The 23705-nt window shown below is 47.6% G+C and overlaps 1 pseudogene; it reads left to right on the forward strand.

Annotated features, from left to right (window-relative positions):
* Nucleotides 1-22651, forward strand: part of LOC102864900 — a 26659-nt pseudogene extending 4008 nt beyond the window's left edge.
* The last annotated feature ends 1054 nt before the right edge of the window (nt 22652-23705 follow it).

The following is a 23705-nucleotide window of genomic DNA, read 5'->3' on the forward strand; positions in this document are numbered from 1 at the left end:
TCCTTCCTTCCTGTCTTTCCGTCTTTCCTTCTTGTCTTTGTAATGACTTTTTGCTTCCTTCACGTCTGACCCTCTGGTGTTACCACGTCACACACCTGGTCTTTGCTCACTAGCGGTCAGGCCATTGGTTACATCATGACATGGCTCTGATTCAGGTGGATGTAACCAAAGGTGCTTTGGGGTCTTGTGGGCATGGTTTTCTTTCCTATTTTTTTAGAATTGTGAACACCATTTTATTCTTTCTAAGCTTGAAAGCAGGAGTGGCATCCACTTCCGAAACAGCTTGCCTCCAGAAACCATATGGACTTGGAGAAACGATGAAAGTTATACAAGTGTTCAGGTGTTTCATTCATAGGGTCGCTATGAGTCATCTACGACTCAGCGGCACTTAACGACAACAACAACAAGTATTATTTCGTCTCCTCCCCGTTATAGGTCAAGGCCCTTTCACTGGGCATAGGAGGATCTTGGGTTCCCTTTATAATTCATTTTTTTTTAAGTCAGTGACTTGGAAAATACGGACCAACCCCTCCTGGTCCTTGTATCCCCTAAGCTCACGTGGTGGTGGTGTCCGTGGTCGATGAGTTAAGTGTGGCTCACAGCGACCCTGTGAACAACATCCCTGCCCCTGCCCTGTCCTCTCCACCCTCATCTCTGGCATCACCGGGCCCTTTGTGGCCGTCACCGTGTCAGGCCGCCTGGCGGAAGGCCTTCCTCTCCTTCACCGACCCTCCTCCCTTCCCAGCATCATGTCCCTCTCCAAGAATCTGCACCACCACCCCCAACAACACGCCCTAGTCCGTGAGGCTCCGCTCGGTCTTCTTTGCCTCCAAGGGCACCCTGGCTACACTTTCTCAGAACTTCAATATACATCACACCTCAATATCTAGAAAACCAAAATCTTCAAATGAGACCAATAAATGACATCAAGATAAATGAGACACTGCTTGAATTCAAATCAGGAAAGGTGTGCATCGGAGCTGTCTCCTGTCTCCACCCCGACTCATTCTCTATGCCGAGCAAGCCAGACTCTACGAAGAACATGGCATCACGACTGGAGGAAGACTCATCAACAACCTGCACTGTGCAAATGACACAACCTTGTTTCAACAAAAAGTAAGAAATATTGAAGCAGTTATTGAAAATCAAAGCCGATAGCCTTCAATATACATCACACCTCAATATCAAGAAAACCAAAATCTTCAAATGGGACCAGTAAATGACATCAAGGTAAGTGGAGAAAAGATTCAAGTTGTAAAGGATTTCCTTTGATTTGGACCTCCAGTCAACACCCATGGAATTCGCAGTCAGGAAATCAAATGACAGACTGCAAAGGCAGCGAGCCCGTGGGGAGACTGGACCCCTAAGTCACTGCTGGTGGGAACGTGAAGTGGGGCGACCACTATGGAAGGCGGTCTGGCACTTTCTCAAGAAGTTGGAAATAGAAACACCATCTGAGCTGGCAATTCTACTGCTAGGAATAGACCCTAAAGAAACCAGAGCCACAACTCAAACAGATGTGTGTGCGCCCGTGTTTACTGCTGCATTATTCACAACAGCAAAGAGACGGTTACAACCCGAGTACCCATCAACAAATGAATGGGCAGAAAAACCACAGAACATTCACATAATGGAATATTACACAGTATTGAAAAATAATGAACTCATAGAACATTACACAACATGGAGGAGCCTGAAGGACATTGTTTTTGTTGTTGTTAGGGGCTGTCTAGTCGAGTACAATTTATAGCAATCCTATGAACAGCAGATCTGAACCCTGTTCTATCCTGTGCCATCCTCACAATTCCTGACACACTAGAGCCCATCGTGGCAGTCACTCTGTCAAAGATTTTCCTCTCCTTCACTGATCCTCCACTCTTCCCAGCATCATGTCCCTCTCCAAGGACCAGTCCCTCCTAGTAACATGTCCACAGGATCTGAGGCAAAGCCTCATCATCCTTGCCTCCAAAGAGCCCTCCAGCTGCACCTTCTCCAAGACATAGCTGTTCTTATTGCAGTCTGTGGGGTGTTCAGTGCTCTCCAACACCACAGCTCAAAGCATCAATTCCTCTTTCATCCTTATTCATTGTCCAGCTCTCAGATGCATAACAAGTGATTGGAAAAAAACATGGCCTAAATCAGACACACCTTAGTTGTCAAACTGACATCTTTACTCCTCAATAATTTGGAAAGATTCCTAACTGCAGACTTTCTCAATGCAATTCATCTCCTTATTTCCTGACTGCTGGTACCAATGGTGCTAATTGTGGATGCAAGTAAGATGAAGCTGTTGACAGTTTCAATCTCTTCATAATCCACCATGATGTTGCCTATTTGTCCAGTGGTAAGAATCTTTGTCTTCTCGACATTGAAATGTAATCCATATTGAAAGCTGCAGACCTTGATCCTCAATGACAAATGTTTCAAGTCTTCCTCACTTTCAGCAAGAAAACTTGTGTTATCTGCATACAATACAGGTTATTATGCTGAGTGAAATACATCAGTCACAAGAGGACAAATACTGTATAACTCCACTGTCATAAAATAGGGCAGACATGGGGGGGTGTTGGGGAGAGAATGGGGAAAGAGTGGATAATAGACAATGAACCCTGTGTTAGATCATATGAGGGAAAAATTGTCTGAAGAAGTATGTGATTAGGCTATCTATCTATCTATCATCTGACAACAATCCTGCAACATTTTGAGAAAGTAGGGGGGGGGTGAAGAAAATGTGCCAAAATGAATAAAATAAAATAAAAATTTTTAAAAATCAAAGGACATATTGCAATGGACAAATAGACTGTCAAGGACTATCAAAAGTACTATCAACGTGTTACTTTAAAGACTAAGGCCTGCCTGATCGAAGATGTGACGTTTTCAATCATTCCATGAGAACAGACGCTTGGACAATGGAGGAGGAAGGCTGAGGAGGGATCATCACCCTTCAGTGCGGTGCTGGCTGCGAAAATCACAAACACCCCATCAACTGCCGAAATGGCAACCAAACTCGACGTGGACACATCATGGCCAGTGCTGCGATGGGCGACACGCTTCATCTCACGTCTGAGCCTGTGTCACGGGGGGGCCAGTCCCTGGAAAGGGGGATTATGTTTGGAAAAGCAGAGGGTCAGTGAACAGGAAGAGGTCCTCAGCAAGGTGGTTGTCACAGTGACTGCGACAACGGACATCACGTGGCAGCGAAGGTGGGTGAGACGCAGCAGGACCAGGAGGCATCGTGCCGATTTCCAGAGCTGTGGTCAGCAGTTGTGTGCAGATGGCATCCGTGAGGAGGACTGGGGTTCTCCATCTCCGGCAGCAAGCCTCCCAAGGCCTCCTCTCCTTCCACGAGCAGGGCTGTGTCACTGCACTACGCAGACTGTGATGTGTCTTCCTCTGACATAGGTCGATGGCACCTACCGACCAAAATCGTGGTGGATGACACATAACACAAAGTGTACTGTTTGACAATCACTGAGACTGGGGCTCGGGTTCCTGGGCGACTCCTAGGTCAGTTTGTACCCCACAGTTCACAGTTATCAATGTCAGTGGAGTCTTCACAGGCGGCAGTCGCCTGTGTAAGGTGACTTCTCATCCAGAGCAAAAGGAGTGCGGAAGTTAAAAGCACACAGATTGATGGGCCACCCATTAATCCCTAATCCAGATTAATCCCATAATCGAGATTAATGGAACCCCATCCCAGAAAAGACCAGGTGGGTCCAGCTATCATTGCCTGAAGGGGTCCCACAGAGGCAAATCTACTACCAAGGGCCTATTTAAAGTGTGAAAAAGCAAAGACTTTACCTTTAAGAATAAGGCAAGCGTGATCTGGCATCAGTGTCGGAGGGAGAGGGGAGATGTGGAGCAAAATTCCTACTAATAATAAGATGAGGTTCATCATTGTGACAGATACTGTGAGAACCCCAGAGTTAAGCCTTTCAACAGAGGCCCGGCCCCGGTCATGGAGTTCGGCCTGTCTCACTGTGGCCTCCATCAGGTGCCCAAGGTTCCAAGGCTCGATAGGAGGGGCCTGCCCATTTGTGTGGTCTGGAGCAGGTGAAGGATTCCAACCACCACTTGTCTTTCTTTTTCTTTTGCATAGGAGACTAATGTGTAAAGAGTGCTTGTGCCCCCAGGGCCACTGAGGTCATCCTTTACACCCTTAAGCCATGCCAGTGACTCCACTTCCAGTCAAACAACACAGCAAGTGGCCTGTAAGGTGGTCAGCAACCACCGAGGCTCTCAGTTCCTCTCAGGTAACCAGGAGATCATGGCTCGGAAGGCAGGAAGGGGCCAGGAGAGGACCGTAGGCCAGGAAGCCCCAGGAGGGGTGGGAAGAGGTTGTCTCACAGAAGCCTGTGACCTAAGTCCTGATTCCCAAGGCGAATGAGTGGTCCAGTGGAGATCACTCTGCTCTAAACTTTCACCACAATCACAGACACTTTTGAACGTCTACCATTTGAGCCACATTTGAGGTGGCGTCCAGGGTGTTACTGCTCTCGGCTTGTGTAACACGCCTCTATCTGTTTCCAGATCTCTGTCCTCATCCAAACGGAAACCTGCGGCCCCCTTAAGCAATCCCCCCCCCAGCACCTGGTCACCTCTCACCTGCTTCCCCTGTGCCACTCCCAGTCCTAAGGCGTCCCCAGAGAGGAGGACCATAGGTGGTGCCCCTTCCAGGCTGGCTTCTCTGGTGGGCATTGTCCTCCTCCCACTCCTGCTCATGGCCCCCATTTCTAACAAGGCCGGCCACCAGGTGCTGACCTGTGTGGCTCCCACACACCCCCACAGTGACCTCAAGGGAGACACTGCCCATCTAGCCTGGCCCAGGGCCCATGCTCCCAGGGTTCACCACACACAGGCTCGCACACGCAGGGAAGGCGACACGTGCCCGGCCACTCACAGACGCGTGCGTGCATCCACGCCCATGCCGCACCTGCAACCGCCTGCACACTCCCCGGCACACGTCCACAAGGCGTCCACCCAGGGGGACAGGCTCAGGCAGGCCGGCCGCCTCCTAGCCAGGCGGTGAGCAGAGGCTACCTGCCTGCATGCTCCAGGGTGCCTCAGGCTGGGGCGTCCTGCTTGGCACAGTGGGGTGGGGAGTGGGAACCAGGGCACTGGGGTACCCCCCACCCCACCACTGCCAGCCAGGGGTGCTGGGCTGCAGGCCTTGCTCATGAGAGGCCCCTGAGGTCAGGGTGGGGACTCTGACAACACCTGTGCCTGGTCCAGAGCAGGCCTTCCCTGTGCAAGTCTCTGCCCTCAGCGTCCGGGACTCTGCAGTCACTCCTGTGGTCCTGACAGTGGCCACTGGAGTGGACACGTGGCCTCCCAATCCTCTTACCCATCAGTGTCCTGTAAGCTGCCCTGAGATGGCCACTCACCACTCACAAAGCCACTGCCCCACTAAACTGTCCCTGGATGAGCACGGCCCCTGACCTGGACGGAAGCCAGCCTCTGGCCTTGGGCAGCCCCTTTGTGGTGCAGGTTCAGCCAGCTGCCTGTCCCTGGGCCCCATCCTTCCTCACTGGTCCTGTCCTCCCTCTCCTGCCCCATGGGACAGCTCCAGCTTTGTTACCAGGGGACAAGTCTGAGACAGGAGACTGAGGAGACCCTGGGCTGGTGTCCTGAAGCCAGTGGTCTCCCTCGGGGGCAGCAAGGACTCATGCTGGGAGCTTGGACAGCCCTGAGCCACCCCCCAAGTATGCCCTGCACCCTACTCCTGGCAGGGGTTTGGATGGGCACTGGGTGTCGGGGGGAGAAGCCTTGTACTTGAGACCTCAGAGAGGTTACCAGGGGTCCGTGTGGCCAGTGTCCTGAAGGCCTCAGAACTGAGGGCCGAGATGCAGGACCAGACCCACCCAACTGCAGCCTAAAATCTCTCAGTCTCTTGTCACTGTGGCTGCTGCCATCAGATTGTTTCTTACCCACAGGTCCCGAGCACAGCAGGGCAAACTGTGGCCCGTCCGGTGTCAACCTACCATCCCTGCTTAGAGCCGTGACTGCATCCAGTGAGCCATTGCGTTGAGGGCTCTCCTCTCCTTCACTGACCCCTTCAGCCGGGGCCTCATCTCCCACCATACTGGACAGTGTTTGGCAGCTATCCGCTGGGTTTTCCAGGGTCCGTTATCTCAAATGTGATGGTCAATCAGGCTTGCTTCCTAGTCCATCTTATTCTGGAAGTCCCACTGAGGTCTGTCCACCGTGGTGACCCTGCTGGTATCTGAAATCCTGGCCCACACAGGACCACAGAGGGAAGGGGGCCCTCAGTGCTGCTACGCGGACCTCCCACGGGGCTCAGGGAACAGACGTTCACGGCCTCACCTCTCGGGAACCAGAGTCGTCGCCGTGCAGGGTCCTTTCCTGTCGGCAGAACTGCGAGCCTTGTCGACAGTCCCCACGTGGCTTCAGTTCTCTCCCGGCTGCATCTCCTTGTCTATAAAACCAAGCAAGCATATTGGCACGGAGTCGACCCGGAGCCATGGCCCCCCAGGTTTTCAGAGCATTGCTCTCTAGGATCATCTGGGCTGTTCACTGTGTGCTGGGCTACTAACCCAAAGGTCTGCGGTTCAAGTCCACCAGGCACCCCCAGGTGGAAGGTGGGCAGTTTATTTAAAGGAAGATTTACGACCTTGAAACCCAGGGTCACCAGGAGCTGGAATGGACTGGAGTCATTCCTGAGGGAGGATGCCAGGCCTGTCCACCACGATGCCCCTGGACAAGGAGCACACCTAGTCTGTAGGTTAATGACCGGGCTCATGGTGCCGTCCATACAGTGAGCTGCACTGCGAGCCCCAGGGCCTGGCCTCCAAGTCCATGTGAGTCCAGCAGGGGGTGCGATGCTGGACGTCAGACATTGCCATTTCAAATGTCAGTGAGGTCACCCACGCTGGCCTTCTTCAGCGGAGAGTACAGACTCACACAGACAACGAATGTGGGGTCACCATGCTGGCCTCCGTCAGGGGGAGTCCAGACTCACATAGACAATGAATGAATGTGGGGTCACCATGCTGGCCTCCGTCAGGGGGAGTCCAGACTCACATAGACAATGAATGAATGTGGGGTCACCATGCTGGCCTCCATCAGGGGAAGTCCAGACCCACGCAGATGATGAAGCAGGACTGGCTCTCAGTCAGCTGGTCAACATGCACACATGTCCGGAAGTAGGTAAGATCAAAAGCCAATGCTAGTGAATGAAGACGTGCAAGCTATGCTAAAGGCATTGGCAAAACTAAGGCCCCAGGAATTGCTGCAGTACCATCAACATATTTCAATAAACAGATGCAGCCCTGGATGTGTTCACTAGTCCATGCCGAGAAATTTGGAAGACAGCTGTCTAATGAAACAACTGGAAGAGATTCACTTTGATGTCCATTCCCCACAAAAGTCAGCCAACAGAATGTGCAAATTATCAAACAATGTCACTTGCAAGTCAAATCTTGCTGAAGATTTTTAACAGTCCATCAAGAGAAGACTGCCCAAAACAACTATGAGATATCATCTCACCCCAGTCAGAATAGCAAAATTTAACAGAACAGCAAATATCAGATGCTGGTGAGGTTGTGGAGAAACTGGAACATTTATTCACTGTTGGTGGGAGTGTAAAATGGTGCAACCACTGTGGAAGGCGGCGTGGCGCTTTCTCAAAAAGTTGCAAATAGAGATGCCATTTGACTCAGCAATTCCACTACTGGGAATATACCCAAAAGAGATCGTAACTGACACCCAAACAGATATATGCACACCCATGTTTATGGCGGCTTTGTTCACAATAGCAAAGAGTTGGAAACAACCTAAGTGCCCATCAAAAAACAAATGGATAGAGGAGCTGTGGTATATTCACACAATGGAATACTATGCTGCATTGAAAAACAAGGAGCTCGTACTAAACAAAACAAAACAAAGAACTCATGCAATATTACTCAAAATGGGTGACGCTGGAGGACATTATGCTGAGTGAAGAAGTATCGCAGTCACAAAAGGACAAATACTGCATGGTGCCACTGTTGTAAAACAGGACTGACCTCGGGGTTGGGGGGAGACTGAGAAAGATGGGATAAATAATGTATACTGCATTGGAACAGATGAGGGAGAGAACTGCTTAAAAGGGATATGTGATTAGGTATTATTGTCATGACAGGAGTCCAGAGTGAAGGCTGCAGAGTGAAGTAGACTTGGGGTTAAAAATTGTATAAAAATGAAAGAAATTTTTCTTTTACTTTTCAAAGAGAAGAGTGAACTGGGCGGGGGGCGGTTGGGCAGGGAGAAAAGTGCAACAATGAATGAATGGAAATCCAAAGTCTCTGTAAACTTTCATTAAAATTAATAATTAATTTTAAAAGAGAGAGAGAGGCCTGCCAGAAATACAAGGAGGAATAGAAGAGGCCATAGAATGAGCGAGATCATTGCTGGTGCCAGATAGTTCCTGGCTGAGAGCAGATAATACCAGAAAGATGTTTATGTGCATTTTATTGACAATACAAAGGCATTTTCATCATGTAGATCCTAAAAAATTACAGATAATGTTGAGAAAAATGGGAATCCCAGAGCACTAATTGTGCTTCCATGAATCCTGTACCTGAACAGAGCAAAGAAACACTTCATGGTTTAAAATCAGTAAAGGTTTAAAATCCATACCTATTCAATCTGTAAGCTGAGTAGGTAATTCAAGAGATTGTACTTTATGAAGAAGAAAACGAATCAGAGGAAGACTCAACAACAACCTGCATCACACAGATGACACAACCTTGCTGCTGAAAGTGAAGAAGACCTGAAACACTTGCAGTAGAAGGTCAAAGACTGCAGTGTTCACTATGGATGACATCTCATCAAGAAGACAAAAATCCTCACCACCAGACCGAAAAGCAACATCATGGTAGCCGGAGAAGAGGTTGAAGAGCTGCCATCAGTTTCCTTTTACTTAGATCCACAATCAACATCCATGATAATAAAAGTCAAGAAATCAAAAAACATGTTGTTTTGGGAAAATCTACTTTGAAGGACTCTCCAAAGTGCTAAAGAGCACATTGACTGTTAAAAGACTAAGGTGCACCTGATCCAAGTCACGGATTTTCAGTTACTTCCTACGCATTTGGACAATGAATAAGGACGACAGAAGGACCTATGCCTTTGAGTTGTGGTATGGGTTGGAGAAGAGTAGCCCACAGACTGACAAAGGTACAAACAAATCTGGGAGGAAGTGCCGCCGAGATGCTCCTTTGAGAGCTTTCTGTGACTCCCTGCTCAGGTCAGCAAGACTGATTAAATTCCAAGTCAGGTTGGACTTGGTTAAATCACTTCTGTAAAAGGAAGGTTTCAATAAATTGCCAAGCTCCAAGATACGTCAAAATGGTTATTATTTTCTGTCCTCTCCCTGCTGGAAGCACAAGATTATTTTTCTTCTATATTCACACAAAAACCTAGAAGGGCTGGTGAGGAATAAGAAGGAAACTGAGGTGTGTGGTCTCCCTAAAGCTAGACCCCCCAGAGCCGCCTGTACGTTGGCCCACACGGAGCCCCTGCAGCTGTCCAGTTTGGAGTTCTACCAACACTCACTCTATCAGGGCTTCTGACCCCGCTCCTAGTAAGCTGGGGCCCTCCGTCCTGGCCAGTGTCCACTGCCGTAGGAGCAGTCTGCCCTGTACCCTCAGGTCCGTGGACAATCTAAGAAGTGTTGCTCATGGTCAGTTTATTCAGCTTTGCTGTGAGGACATGAGCAATGGCTCCCAGGCCCTTCACATGTCAGATGGGAAAGCAGAACGTGGTGATAGTAATTCATGGAGGAAGGACAGAACCCAGTTCAGGCCAAGAAAGGCAGTTTATGGAGAAGGAAGTGGAGTTTTATATTGTCTTACAAGGAAATTGGGAGTTAGGATGTTCGCAGCCACTTGGTACAAGATAAGGGAGCAAGTTGGTGTCGTGGATAGTTATTCCTGGGAAAGGGAGGGGGAACCGTTCTGCAGCTCTGACGGAGACGGACAGAGTCGCAGCTGCCGCTCTTATCATTCCTGTAGCTGTTCTGGGAAGGGCGCGGGCAGCTCTGCAGCCCTGACACATAGTCACAAAGAAAATTTATAAACTGGACGTTATTAAAATTCAAACCTTCTCTGTGATGGCCTCTGTTGAGAGAATAAGAAGACAAGCCATCAACTGAGGGACAACAGTCACCAAACACATGTCTGATGAAGGGTTCATTCTCCAGATTCCCCGCAACTCTCAAAAAATCAGCAACAAAAAAGCGAGCAATCAATTTATAGTCAGGAAAACAATGTCAACAGACATCTCATCGGAGAAGATATCCAGATAGAAAATAAGTATATGAAAAGAAGATTAACATAATTTGCTTTATTAAAAAGTAAAATCGTGGAAAGCTACCAAATGTACCTTATTACCAAAACCCCCCACTGCCAGTCGCCACTGACCCCCCGGGGCCTCCATCAGATTCCAAGGCTGTAAATCTTTATGGGAGGAAACGATCACTTCTGTCCCTCAGAGCAGCTGGTAGATTCAAACCACTGACCTTTTGGTTAATAACCTGATGTGTCTCTGGGGAAACGGGGGTGTGGGTGCTCTCAGAGTCAGAGGCTGGCTCAGGACAGGGCAGGGTTCGGGGCTGTTGTATACGGGTCACTGTGAGTGGCAGGCGACTCAATGGCCCATAACAACACGCCATCAAAGCTTACACAAAAACGTTGTTGTTGCTGGCAGCCTTCAAGTCCACTACGACTCACAGCGACTCTACAAACACGTACGAAGGGGCCCGGCTTGCTCCCACCTCACAGTCCGCTTGACACTAAGCCCACTGTGGCATTCACAGAGCCACTCTGTCTCACTAAGGGCCGTCTTCGCTTCACCGACCCTCTGCCTTTCCCAACATGATGTCCATCCCAAGAACTGGTTCCTCCTGACATGTCCAAAGTCAGTGAGACCAGGGGTCAGCACCGTCACCTCGAAGGAGCCCTCTGGTGTGCCCGCCTTGGGACAGACTGGTTGGTCCTTTTGGCTGTCACGGCATGTTCAATACTCTTCTCCAACACCACAACTCAAAAGTATTGATTCTTCCTCAACCTTCCTCATTGTTCCACTTTCTGAAGCATGGGAAATAATAAAAAAATGGCTCGCAACAAATACACCTTAGCCTTTTAACTAACATCCTTGCTCTTCAGCACCTTTAAATAGGTCCTTGGCAGCAGATTTTCCCAATAAAACACATCTGTTGATTTCTTGACATCTACTGTCATGGACGTTGATTGTGGGTCCAAGTAAAATGAAACCCTTGACAACTTCAATCCGTCTCCATCTATCATCATGTTGCCTATTGGTCCCATGGTGAGAATTTTTGTTTTCTTGATGCTGAGATGCAATCCATATTGAAGGCTCTTTTCGTTTCTCTTCTGCTGTGTGTGCTTCAGGTATCCTTCACTTTCTGCTAACAATGTTATATCATCTGCATCATGCAGGTTGCAACCTGCAAGAATAGAATTTTTAAAACATCCCAAACCCTGACGGCATGAAACACCGAGGAATGAACACCCACCAACAGGATCCCGTCCCTTCACCATGAGGATAAACGATGCCAACAGTAGCCTGTTTGAGTACAAAATTAACATGGTCTTATATGTAATCCACCCACTTCACTGTATTTATCTACACATTGAGTCAATAGCAACTTTGCACTTGATTGCCAAACTCAGAAACAAGATCTTCCACAATCGGAGTGTTACTCAGGGCTATAAAGAAATGAGCCTCCGAAATGTCAAGAGGCCTGGGCAGAACACTGCATGCGCGCCGCCCAGCAAAGAAGACAGAGTGACAGGCTGTGTGAGTCCAGCGGAATGGAAGCCTGGGACGGTAAGCCGCAGAGACGGTCATCACATCAGTGCTTCGGGAGGAGAGAGGGAAAGATGGCTAGGATGGACAGAGGGCATTTGGGGGGCACAGATACTATTCTCTATGGTACTGAAATGGTGGGCACATGGCACTGTGCATGTGTCCAAACCCACAGGGGTGCACAACATAAAGGTGACATCTAATGGAGACTATATCTGAACCCCAAGCCAAACACGTGCCTGTTGAACTGGTTTGACTCCTAGCGACTCCATAAGGACCCAGTCCGACCGCTCTGTAGGGCTCTCAAGGACGCAGTCTCGTCAGGATCAGGTCTGTCCTTTTCTCTCCTCAGGACAGCTGGTGGGTATGAACTGCCAAACTTCCGGTTAACTGTCCTAAGCTTCACTCACGACGTCACCAAGTCTCCTTAGTTCATATGTCACCAGAATTGGATCACCCCTGCAACAAATGCCCTAAAGTAACAGGCAGGGAACTGAGAGGTCAGGACGAGAGAGTGTATGAGAGCATTGTTGTTGTTGTTGCTGTGTGCTGTCAAGTTGTCTGCAACTCATGGTGACCCTATGGACAACAGCCCAAAACCCTGCTCTATTCCTTGACAATCTAACTGTCTCCCACACACCTACTCCCATTACCCCAGTGGTGGAATCAATCCACCTCATAGAGGGCCTTCCCCTCCTGCGCTGTCCCTCCACCCTCCCAAGCATGACGTCCCTCTCCAAGGACTGGATGAGGGCATTATGTAAATTATATTTTATTTTCCTGTAAACCCCCAAATTGTCCCTAAAATAGTAAGTCTATTAATTTTTAAAATGCACAAAAATGAACTCATAACAATGCTCTAAAATCTTTTCCAAAGAATTAAAGACAAGAAAATATTTCTCTGCTCACTTCATGACACTAGCATGAACCTGATGCCAAAACCAGATGGAGCCATGAGGGGCGAATGACAGTGTCTCATCAACACAGACACAAACACCTTCAAAAAACTTTAGAAAACGGGACATAGAAACAGATAAAATGGCTAACGTATTACAGCAGTAACAGAGCTGGTTCAACGTTCAAAAATCAACATAACTTATCATATTAACTAACTAATAAGGAAAAAAATATTATTATCTCCATGCATGCTGAAAAACTATTTGACAAAGTTCAACATTAATTTCTGGTTGTAAATGACTGATTTGACTCTCAAATCTTTCTCATCATGCTTGAACTGGCAGCATAATCAGGTGGTCATTACAAAACACCACAAAGTGAGTGGCTGGTTAAAAGAGAAAAGTGCTGGGGGGGGGGGGAGGAGGGAGGGGTTTGTGCGGGGAGAAGGGTGCAACAATGAATGAATGGAATCCCAAAATCTCTGTAGATGTTCATTGAAATGAAAAATAACCTAAATTTAAAAAAAAAAACAAAACAAAACTAGAAAACAGAGAAAGTGATGTGTACGCTATGGCCGAAGGAAGTTCTCACCGGACAATAAATTGTTAATAAAAAAAAAAAAGAGAAAAGTGCTGTCTCACGGTTCTGAACTGGAAGGTCAGCTGAGTGGTTCAGCTGGGCCACGCCGCCTCTGAATCCTTGGAAGAGAATCCTGTCTTGTCACACCCACTCCTGGTAGCACCAGGGCATTCCTTGGTTCACAGCTACATCTTCACAGGACTGTCCCTCTTCTGGGTCTCTTCCCCTTTAACAGGACCCCACTCAGATGGTGTCCTATGCCACCAGGACCCCACTCAGGATGTTGGCCCACCCTGTTTTGGCTGGACCTCATATTAACTCTATTAATAGTATTTTCAAAAATCCTATTTCCAAAGTACAGGGTTAGGTCATTCATGGAGCTTTAGGATAAACATGATTCTATTCATAATTGTGATAAAAACTCTCAGCAAGCCAGGGCTAGAGCAAGGATAGGATAGGATAGGATAGGATAGGACTGGACAGAATTTTCCTGACCTAATAAGAGGCCACAAGTGTGGCGTCAGGATTGGTGGCAGATCTATCAACAACCTGCCTTATGCAGATGACACAACCCTGCTTGCCGAAACTGAGGAGGACCCTTGCTGCAGAGGGTCAAGGACTGCAGCCTTCAGTATGGACTGAGGCTCAATGTCAAGAAGACAAAGATTCTCACCACTGGACCAACTGACAGCATCAGGATGGATGATGAAGAGATTGAGATTGTTCACAGCTTTAGTTTGCTTGGCTCCATGGTCAACACTCTTGGCACCAGCAGCCAGACAGTTAAAAGATGTATTGCGATGGGAAAGTCTGCCGTTAGGGACCTCTCCAAAGTACTGAAGAGCAATGGTGTCTCTCTAGAGACTAAGGTGCATCTGATACAGGCCATGGTCTTTGCAATCACTTGTTATGCATCAGAGAGTTGGACAATGACTAGGGAGGATAGAAGGAGAATTGATGCCTTTGAACTGTGGTGCTGGAGAAGAGTATTGAATATACCATGGACTGTTAAGAAAACAAACAGTTTCGTCCTGGAGAGGGTTAAACCACGCTGCTCCTGGGAGGCAAGGATTCTGAGGCTTTGTCTGACATACTTTGGACATGTTGTAAGGAGAGACCTGTCCTTGGAGAGGGACATCATGCTTGGGAGGATGGAGGGACAGCGCAGGAGGGGAAGGCCCTCTATGAGGTGGATTGACTCAGTGACTGGGGTAATTGGGATGGGTGAGTCAGAGGCAGTGAGATTGGCACAGGACAGAGCAGCGTTTAGGGCTGTTGTACAAAGGGTTGCTATGAGTCACTGGCGACTTGACGGCACCTTACAACAATAACAGTGTTTCCTTACTCTGTTCTGAGGACTGCTTCCTGTTCCGAGGATAGGTTTCACATGAGCACAATCAAGTTTTCTGGAATTCCCATTCTTCTTAAGGTTAGCCACAAAGAGATGCAAATAAAAATAATAATGAGATATCATCTTACCCCAGCAACAATAACAAGGTTCAATAGGCCAGACAGAACATTCATGCACTGCTGGTGGGAATGAATGTAAAATGGTACAACCCCTATGTAAGGCAGCCTGGTATTTCCTTGAAAAGTTGAAAATAAAAGTACCATTTGATCCTGCCATTCCACTTCTGGGAATATAACGTAAAGAAACTAGAGCTGTGACACAAACAGATATAAGCACACACGTTTTTTTGCAGAATTAGTCACAATAGCAAGGAGATGGAAGCAGCCCAAGTGCCCATCTACAAATGAATGGACAGAAACATTATGGTAGGTTGATACAATGGAATATTATGCAGCACTGAAAAACAGTGAACTAATACACATTATACAATATGGATGAGTCTGGAGAACTTTATGCTGAGTGAAATGACTTAGTCACAAAATTCTGCATAAAAGTACTATTATCAAGATAGGTTGGTTACAGATGCCGAAAGGCAGATGCGGAAGCAGGAAAGAATGGATAGTGATAACCCCGTGTGGTGAGGGAAACCAACTCAGACTGAACAAACAGCCGATAGCAGCATATCCCAATTAGCAATCTGCAACAGGACATACATTTTTTATTAATTGGAGTGGAGATAAAAAGAGAAGAGAATGAAAGTGGGAAATGGATAAACCGAGAAGGTGGGTGAAGGAAGCAGCAGCGTACAGTAAGAGTCTGCTCTGACACTGTAATAAGCTAAGTGCATCAGTTAATGGCAATTTCTGCCTATGAAAGATTGCCTGAAAAAAAAACCCAATGAGATTTGTAAACTTTCACTCAAAATTATTAAAATATTTTTCAAGGAAAAAAGGGAAGTGTGCATTAAGTTGTGAAAAAACATACCTAACACATTGCCTTTTCACCACCATTGTCACTCTATGTGGAGTTGTGTCCACACAGACCTTCAACCCTGCGCTCCACGTCCTGCTCGCAGCCACTCGCCACACCGGGCGGCCTTCCTCTTTCTCGCAGGCTTGTGGCCTCGGACCCTGGGAGCCGACAGCACCTTGGGTCTGGCATGTCCTGCACCAAGAGCAGGGCAGCTCTAGTCCGTGTGGTCAGGGGGACAAGCCAGTGACCTAGGAAGAGGCACATGGTCCATACCACATCGCTCAACGCAAGTTTTGGCTGTCACTGCACGCGGGTGACCTAGACAGGGAGAAACACCCCTCAGAGTGAACGGTGGAGGACGTCCTCCTTCCAAAGTGCCTTATGGGGACCTTCCCAGGTTGCCTAGCTGACCAGCTGACCCTACAGTGGTGAGCTAACGAGGTGGACATCTGTGCCCTAGTGCTGAGAAACCTACCTGCCTGCCCAAAGCTCTTACTTCCTTGTAGGCTATAGTTAAATGCTACTGTCCCACCTTCACAAGAGTCCTGTTTGCACCTCCAAACTGTGCCCCAGAAGGTCACCTACATCTACAATGATGATCACCTTGTTTGCTTCAAATTCAGCCCACAAAGGACAGAAATATGTGGGAAAGACATAAAATAGAACCTGAGGGAACACATCCCCTTAGAGCATTGAAACATTGTTTTCCAAAGCTGCTACTAAATACATTACTCTGTTGTCTTGCCTCTTGGGGGGGGGGGGGGGGGAGAATCCTTAAGTATTGCAACTTCAAGGTAAAAAAAAAAATCACACCAAGTTGAAAACCCCTTCAGTTAGGCAAAATTGTTAGAAACATCATAAAAACCCACATTGACAAAGAAAGAAATGCATAGGCTGGACTTTGTTAAAGGCAATGTTAGCAGTGTGAAAAGACAAACCGTAGGCTGGGAGACCACAACTAACAAGAACCTAAAGAACTCTCAAAATTCAGCAGTAAGAAAGCAATCTATTGAAAAGGACAGATACAAGATTCGAACAGATATTTCACTAAGAAAGAGGCGTTGTTGTTGTTGTTGTTGTTTGCTCAGTGGGACCTGTAGAAGGAGCAGTGGTGACACAGGTGTGGCTGAGTGACTTCCACTAACTCCACAAAGAAGACCTGTCCCCCCAGTAACATCCAGCACATAAAACCAATCCCGTGGTAAGACACAGGTCCCCACACCGACGTACCACCTTCTGGTAATCACAGGATCTGATATTCATTACCAAGTTGTGGGTTTAATAAGGAAATTAAGTTGGAAGGTAGCAGGGGAAGGTAAAGGATGGCAACAGTGAAAGTGTAGGTTTGGTCCAGCAACAGAAATAAACCTCTGATTTCCTCAATCGTCCAGCAAGCCTTGCTCAAATGTTCCAAGTCAGCTCTTAGGGCTCTGTCTCCAGGGCTCCATCAGGCCATGCCTCCTCGCCACAGTCTCTGTACACTCCGGCCAGCTGCCCCCCTTATCACAGCTGCCCATGATGTAGAAAACACTGGCCTCAGCTGTAGCAGATGCTGACCAGCCAGGAACCACGTGTCTGCAGGTGAGACAGCTAGCTGGAGGCCACGCCTCCTCCAGAGGGAGCTCAGGCAATGGCTAAAAAGCCTCATTTTTAAAAAATTTTTTTGTAGCAATGATTTATTTGACATAGTTCTTTGTACTTTCACCACAGGACTATACCCAAACTAAGTCAAACCCACTACCGTCAAGTTAACTCTGACTGACAATATTTGATTAGTTCAACAAACTCCACCTTCGCCCAGGACTCAATGTGTTTCTCCTAAATCTCTTGCTTCTCTTAAGTAGGTTATTGTGTGTAGCTCAATGGGCTGCTTGGTTGAATCCAAAGAGCAAAAGAAGGAGTTCGACCACGAGGCAGGGAATTTCCTGCACTAGTAGGGAGCTGTTAGCAGGAAAGGTGTTAACCTCTCAGGATGTATCTGCTTCTTGAAGTTGCTTTTGCTCTTCAGAGTATGGTCGGTATGCTCCGGAACAGAGCCTAACTGTAACCCCTTGTTTTTCCTTTATGAGGCTTGAGTATGAAACCATTTGGGTTCGAGGGTCCTTTGGAGCATGTGCTCACCCTCCCCCGCTGGAGAGTAAAGGATTCCTAATTTGTTGCTCAGTGTGCAGCGTTGCATAGACCCTGGGCTGGGTGTAACATGTGGAGGCCGCAGCGAGATCTTCTTGCCTAAGGGATAAGCCTCGCTCTTGGGCTCCCCAGCGTAGTAAGGAGATAGAGGAGAGGTGCCACCTGAGAAGTTCCAGAGCCCCGTAGACTCTGGGAATGACTGCAGATTTCTCTTCGTCTAAAAGTGGAAGAGTCCTCACCGTTCTGCTAGGAGGTAAGAGTCTGTCTTCAACTGTCTTTCATTTCCACTACCTTCTGCTTGGGAAACTAAACCCTGAGGAGGGTCTTTCCCTAAGTCGTCTCTGGAAGGTCAGGACACTGACCAAGACACCTCCTGGTTGGTAGAAAGCCCTTTTTTTTTAATCTTATTAACAGTATTTATTTATCTTTCCTCAGTCAAACCCTGAGTCAATCACTTTCCCCAGGCTGCCTGGGGAGTTACAGGGAAAGGAACACATAGAGTAGACAAGACATGGGGAGAGAAAACCAACAAACTATGAGAGGTGGAGATGGCTCCTTCACATGGCGAAGAGGATCAGAAAGGCCACCATCAGGCAAAAGAGCCCCATGGCCTCTGAGAGGGCACAGCCCAGAATGGCATAGGAGAAGAGCTGCTGCTTCAGAGAAGGATTCCTGGCAGAACCAACGATGAGGCTCCCAAACACAGTCCCAATCCCGGCTCCAGAGCCAGGCGCTCCAACCGTGGCAGCCCCAGCCCCAACGAACTTGGCTGCTGTGCCAATATCACTTGAGACAGTGCTGGTTTGGAAGTTGTAACTAAGGACAAATGAAATCAAGGAACGTGGGGCTGTCAAGCAGCTGAAATTCTCATCTCTCAGTGTCTCTGGTTGTTTCAGGACCACTGCAGACAATGGACGGCTCAGCAGCTGAGAGGCACTCCTGACCAGGGAAGGGGTGGAGACAAACTTGGTGCAGGTATACATTTTCAGGGGATGAGGGGATGTGGCAGGAAAGCTGCTCCTAGTGCAGAGAAGACAGAGAGGGGAGAAAGCCCTTTTTAAAAGTACCAACACCACTGGCCCCCATGCACCATGGAAAGAAACGCTGTCCGCTCCTGCACTCAGGGTGGGTCGTGAGCTGGACCACTGGGACCCGCGGAGGGGACAGATTCAGCTGTACATTGTCAGGTTTCCCTGCCCATTCTCTTTCAGTCTGGAAGCTCCACCCAAAGCTTGCCAGCGTCACAGAGCGCACTGTGGACAGATGAGTGGTGGCTTCACCCGAGGGCTGCTGGCCATGAACTGAACCCACGTCTCTGGAGTGGCTGGTGGGACTTCTACTGAGCTTCCAATGCCCATGCAAAGAAGGTAGACAGGAGACACAGGTCTGAGTGACAAGCGTACCTTCTTGATTGCACAGATGCGATGTTTTTTCCCCCCAAGAGAATGTTGGTGGCACTGTGTGTGAAGCAGTTCTCTTGGCACCATTTTCCCAACAGCTTTTCTAATTGGGGCTCACCTTTTGTCTCTGTTCACATTTTTATAATTCTCACAATATTGTCAAGTTTTCCCTTCTGCTATCATATACCAATCAGACCGAGAGAAACTCTGACCTGCTGAGCACCTCAGCCCCATGCTCTGTGGGCTCGCAGATGCACTGCCCAGGCAGGACAGCTTATCTTCTGTTACCCACAGGATGCGCGTTTGTTTTGTGATATTTGCATGTTTGCTTGTTTTATGGTTTGCTCGTATGGGTACAGCACTTGTCAGTCAGTTTGCTGTACTACTGTGATTACCATGCTTCTGTGATGCTGAAGCTATGCCATCAATGTTTAAAATACCAGCAGGGCCTCCCATAATGGCCAGGAATCAGACTAAGACAGATAAACAGGAATGGCTATCCACGTCTGACATAGCAGGCCTCTGTAAGCCCTGCGGGTAACAGAGAAAGAGCTGTGGATATAGTGCTGGTAGGCGAGACCCGCAGGTTGGAAGGCACTCAAAAAGTGAAGAGAGACAGCTGCAAACATCCATTAATAATTGGAACATGGAATGTAGGGAAACTGTAAGTTTCAAAAAATGAAATGGAATGCGTAAAGATCTATATCCTAGTCTTAGGTCTTAGGAAGCTGAGATGGACTGTTATTGGCCACATGGAATCAGACAACCGTGTGATCTATTAGGCTGAGAATTACAAATTGAAGAGGAACGATGCTGCACTCATAGTCAAAAAGGGCATTTCCAGATCCATCCTGAAGCACAGGGAGCTCTGGTGGCCAAGTGGGTTAAGAAGCTGAGCTGTCAGCCCAAAGGCAGATGGATTGACTCCGTCAGCTGCTCATGGGAGAAGGAGGAGCTGTGCTTTACAGCCTCGGCCAGCCAGGGTCAGCTATGAGTCAGCTCAGGTTTAACTACTCGTAACCACAGCGACAGCATCCTCCAGCAGCTTAACTACTCGTAACCACGACGACAGCATCCTCCAGCACGATGCTGCGAGTTCTGGGGAACTATCCGCACACACAAAAAAGGAAGAGCGGTTAATACGGCTGTCACCCAAATACACCTCAACCACTCCAGCTAAGGATGAAAAAATTAGGCATGTATCAGCTTTTGCTGTCTGAAACTGACTGAATATGCAACCAACTAATATTAGTAATTAGTGACTGGAATGCAAAAGTTGATAGAATAAAGAAGAAAGATCGGTAGTTGAAAAATTTGACCTTGGTGATAGAAATGAAGCTGGAGATTGAATGATAGAATTTTGTACAATCAATGATTTATGAAATACAAATACCTTTTATAAAAAAAAAACAACAGCCTTTCTACAAAGATAGGACCAAAAGTGAAGAAGGAAGCCCCTGCCCCTTCTGAATCCAAAGCAAAGGCATTAAAGGCCAAGAAGGTGTCCTGAAGGACATCCACAGCCACAAAAAAAGAAGATCTGCATGTCACCCACCTTCCGGTGGCCCAAGACGCTGAGACCTGAATGCAGCCCAAATACCCCCGGAAGAGTGACCCCAGGAGAAACAAGCTTGACCACTATGCCATCATCAAAATACCCCTGACCACTGAGTCAGATAAGAAGAAGATAGAAGATAACAACACACTTGTGTTCATTGTGGATGTCAAGGCCAACAAGTACCAAATTAAACAAACTATAAAGAAGCTCTGTGACATTGATGTGACCAAGGTCAGCCCCTTGATTAGGCCTGATGGAGAGAAAAAGGCCTGTGTTCGACTTGCTCCTGATTATGTTGCTTTGGATGTTGCCAACAAAATTGGGATCATCTAAACTGAGTCCAGCTGGCTAATTGTAAAGATGAATTTTTCTCACAAAAAAAAAACACAAAAAACAAAAAACCCAACAACCCAAAAAAGAAAACCTCAACCGGAAACAGAAACTGTACACACAGCCCTTACCTGTTGGACTACACAGGAATTAATTAACTACATCTGTGCAGAGAGCAGATAGAGTAGCTCAATGTCAGCAGTCAAAACAAGGCCGGAGACTGACTGATTCCAGAACAGACTACCAGTTATTCACATGCAAGTTCTAATGAAAACTGAAGAAAATTAAAACAAATCCACAAGAACCAAAATGCAACCTTAAGTCTATCCCAACTGACTTTAAAAACCGTCTCAAGAATATATTTGATACATTGAGTAGTAATGACCAGAGGAGTTGTGGGAATTCACCAAGGACATCATCCATGAGAAAGCACAAGGTCATTACAAAGACAAGAGAGACAGAAAAGACCAAAGTGAATGTCTGAGGAGACTCAGAAAACTGGGCTCAAAAGCACAGAGGCTAAAATAAAGAGAAGAAATGAGACCTAAGAGAATTGACCTGCAGGTTTCAAAGGGAACTCAAGAAGAGGAAGTGAAATATTATCATTTAATGTGCAAAGAGCTGGAGTAGAAAACCCAAAAGGAAGAACACACTGAGCTTTCCTCGAGCTGGAAGAACAAACTGAGTTGTAATAGTGAAGGTTTCGATGCAGAAAGCATCCAAAGAAGATGGACACAGAGTCCTTGAACCAAAGAACTGGTCAACACGGACCCATTTCAGGAACTGGCAAGTGATTAAGAACCAGGAATATGGAAGGAAGACCCGCTGACCACTCCTCATGGCGGCGGAAGCTTGGGCCTGGTACGGTGGTGACTGAGTGAGCCCGGCGGGCAGGCTCCACGCTCTGGCCCGGCCTCCACGTGCCCCCGGGCTCCGCACTCCTAATGCTTCGCGGGTATTGAGCCCTTCCCAGCGGGACAGTAGTCAAATATTTCCTGGGCCAGAGCACGCTCCGGAGTTCCTGGGACCAAGTTGCCTGACTTCTGGCAGCGGTACCGGAATCCCTACAGCAAACATGTCCTGACGGGAGACACAGTACACAAGGAGGTCACCCCTGACCAGAAACTCCTGTCCCCGAGACTCCTGACCAAGACCAACAGCGTGCCCCGCTGAGCTGAGTGACTGTTTCCTGCCACTGTTGCTCACTCAGTGTCCATCCTGGAGACCATGACCTTCACCTGGAACATCAACCCTGCCTGGCTTGATGGTGGTGGAGGAACACTGTGTTTACTGTGTGGATCTGATAACAGTGGTTGGACTGAAATCTGCGGAGATGCCTAGGTCTCCTCTAACTTGTCCAGTGTCTCCAGAGCTGTCCAGGAACTTGGTCTGGCTCGGTTTAAAAGGAACCTGACCAAGACTATGAAGGGTTTTGAATACATCTTGGCCAAGCTACAAAGTGAAGCCCCATCTAAGACACTTGTTGAAACTGCCAAGGAAGCCAAGAAAAAGGCAAAAGAGACAGCACTGGCAGCTACAGACAAGGCCGAGGACCTAGCCAGCAAGGCGGCTACACAGAAAGAGCTGCAGCAGTATCAACAATGAGTGGAGCCATCACTGACCCTACACAGCCCTTCTACCACCACCACCACCGCAGAGCAGACAACCCAACTCCAACGCCCAGCGCCAGTGTGCTTGCTTATTAAAAATCAACATCCCGCCCTATCTAATGTCTAAGAGAGAGGCTGGGGCGAGGGACAAGGGTCTTGTTTGGCATCTACAGAACGGCAAGCATGTCATCCAGGGTCTGTGCTGACTCTGCATTTTCCTCCCACTTGGCAGCTGAGGCACAGAGAGGCACAGACGTGCCCAGGTCAGTGTGCAGGTGAAGTGGAAAATGCTAGACTGTGAGCTCCATGAGGGCAGGGACCTGTTTGCTCTCTGATGTGTCCCAAGTATTTGGAATAATATCTAGTGTGTAATCGGCACTCAATAAATAACTGTTGACTTTAAAAAAAAGAAGAAAAAAAAAGAACACGAAAGGAAGATCCAAGCTGCACTGAAGGTGTTGGTAAAAAACAAGGTCCCAGGAATCAATGAGATACCAGTTGAGGGGTTTCAGGAAGCAGATGCAGACCTGACGTGCTCACCAGTTGACACTCCAATTTGGAAAGCAGCTCCCTGGCCACTGACTGGAAGACATTCATACTTGTTCTCATTCCAAAAGAAAAAGATTATGGGATGGGATGTGGAAATTATTGAACAATGTCATTGATATCATATGAAAAGAAAACCCTGCTGAAGATTATTAAAAAGCAGCTTGTTTTTTAAGGAAAACAATGTCATTAAAAAACCTGCCAGAAATTCAAGATTAATTCAGAAGAGGAAAAGGAATGCGGGGTCTCATTGCTGATGTCAGATGGATCTTGGCTGAAAACAGAACACCAGAAAGACGTTCACTTGTGTTTTCTTGACTGTGAAAAGGCACAGTTGTGAACCACAACAAATTTTTACTATCATTGAAAAGAATAGGAATCCTAAACCTGAACTGTGCTCAGGCAAAACCTACACATAGACCAAGAAGCTATTTTCTGAGCAGAACAAGGGAACACTGTTATTTGATCAGGAAAGGTGTGTGTCAGGGTTGTGTCCTTTCTCC

Source organism: Elephantulus edwardii, unplaced genomic scaffold (assembly GCF_000299155.1).
Source record: "Elephantulus edwardii isolate Elephantulus edwardi_28Jun2011 unplaced genomic scaffold, EleEdw1.0 scaffold00126, whole genome shotgun sequence".
NCBI classification, from domain to species: Eukaryota; Metazoa; Chordata; class Mammalia; order Macroscelidea; family Macroscelididae; genus Elephantulus; species Elephantulus edwardii.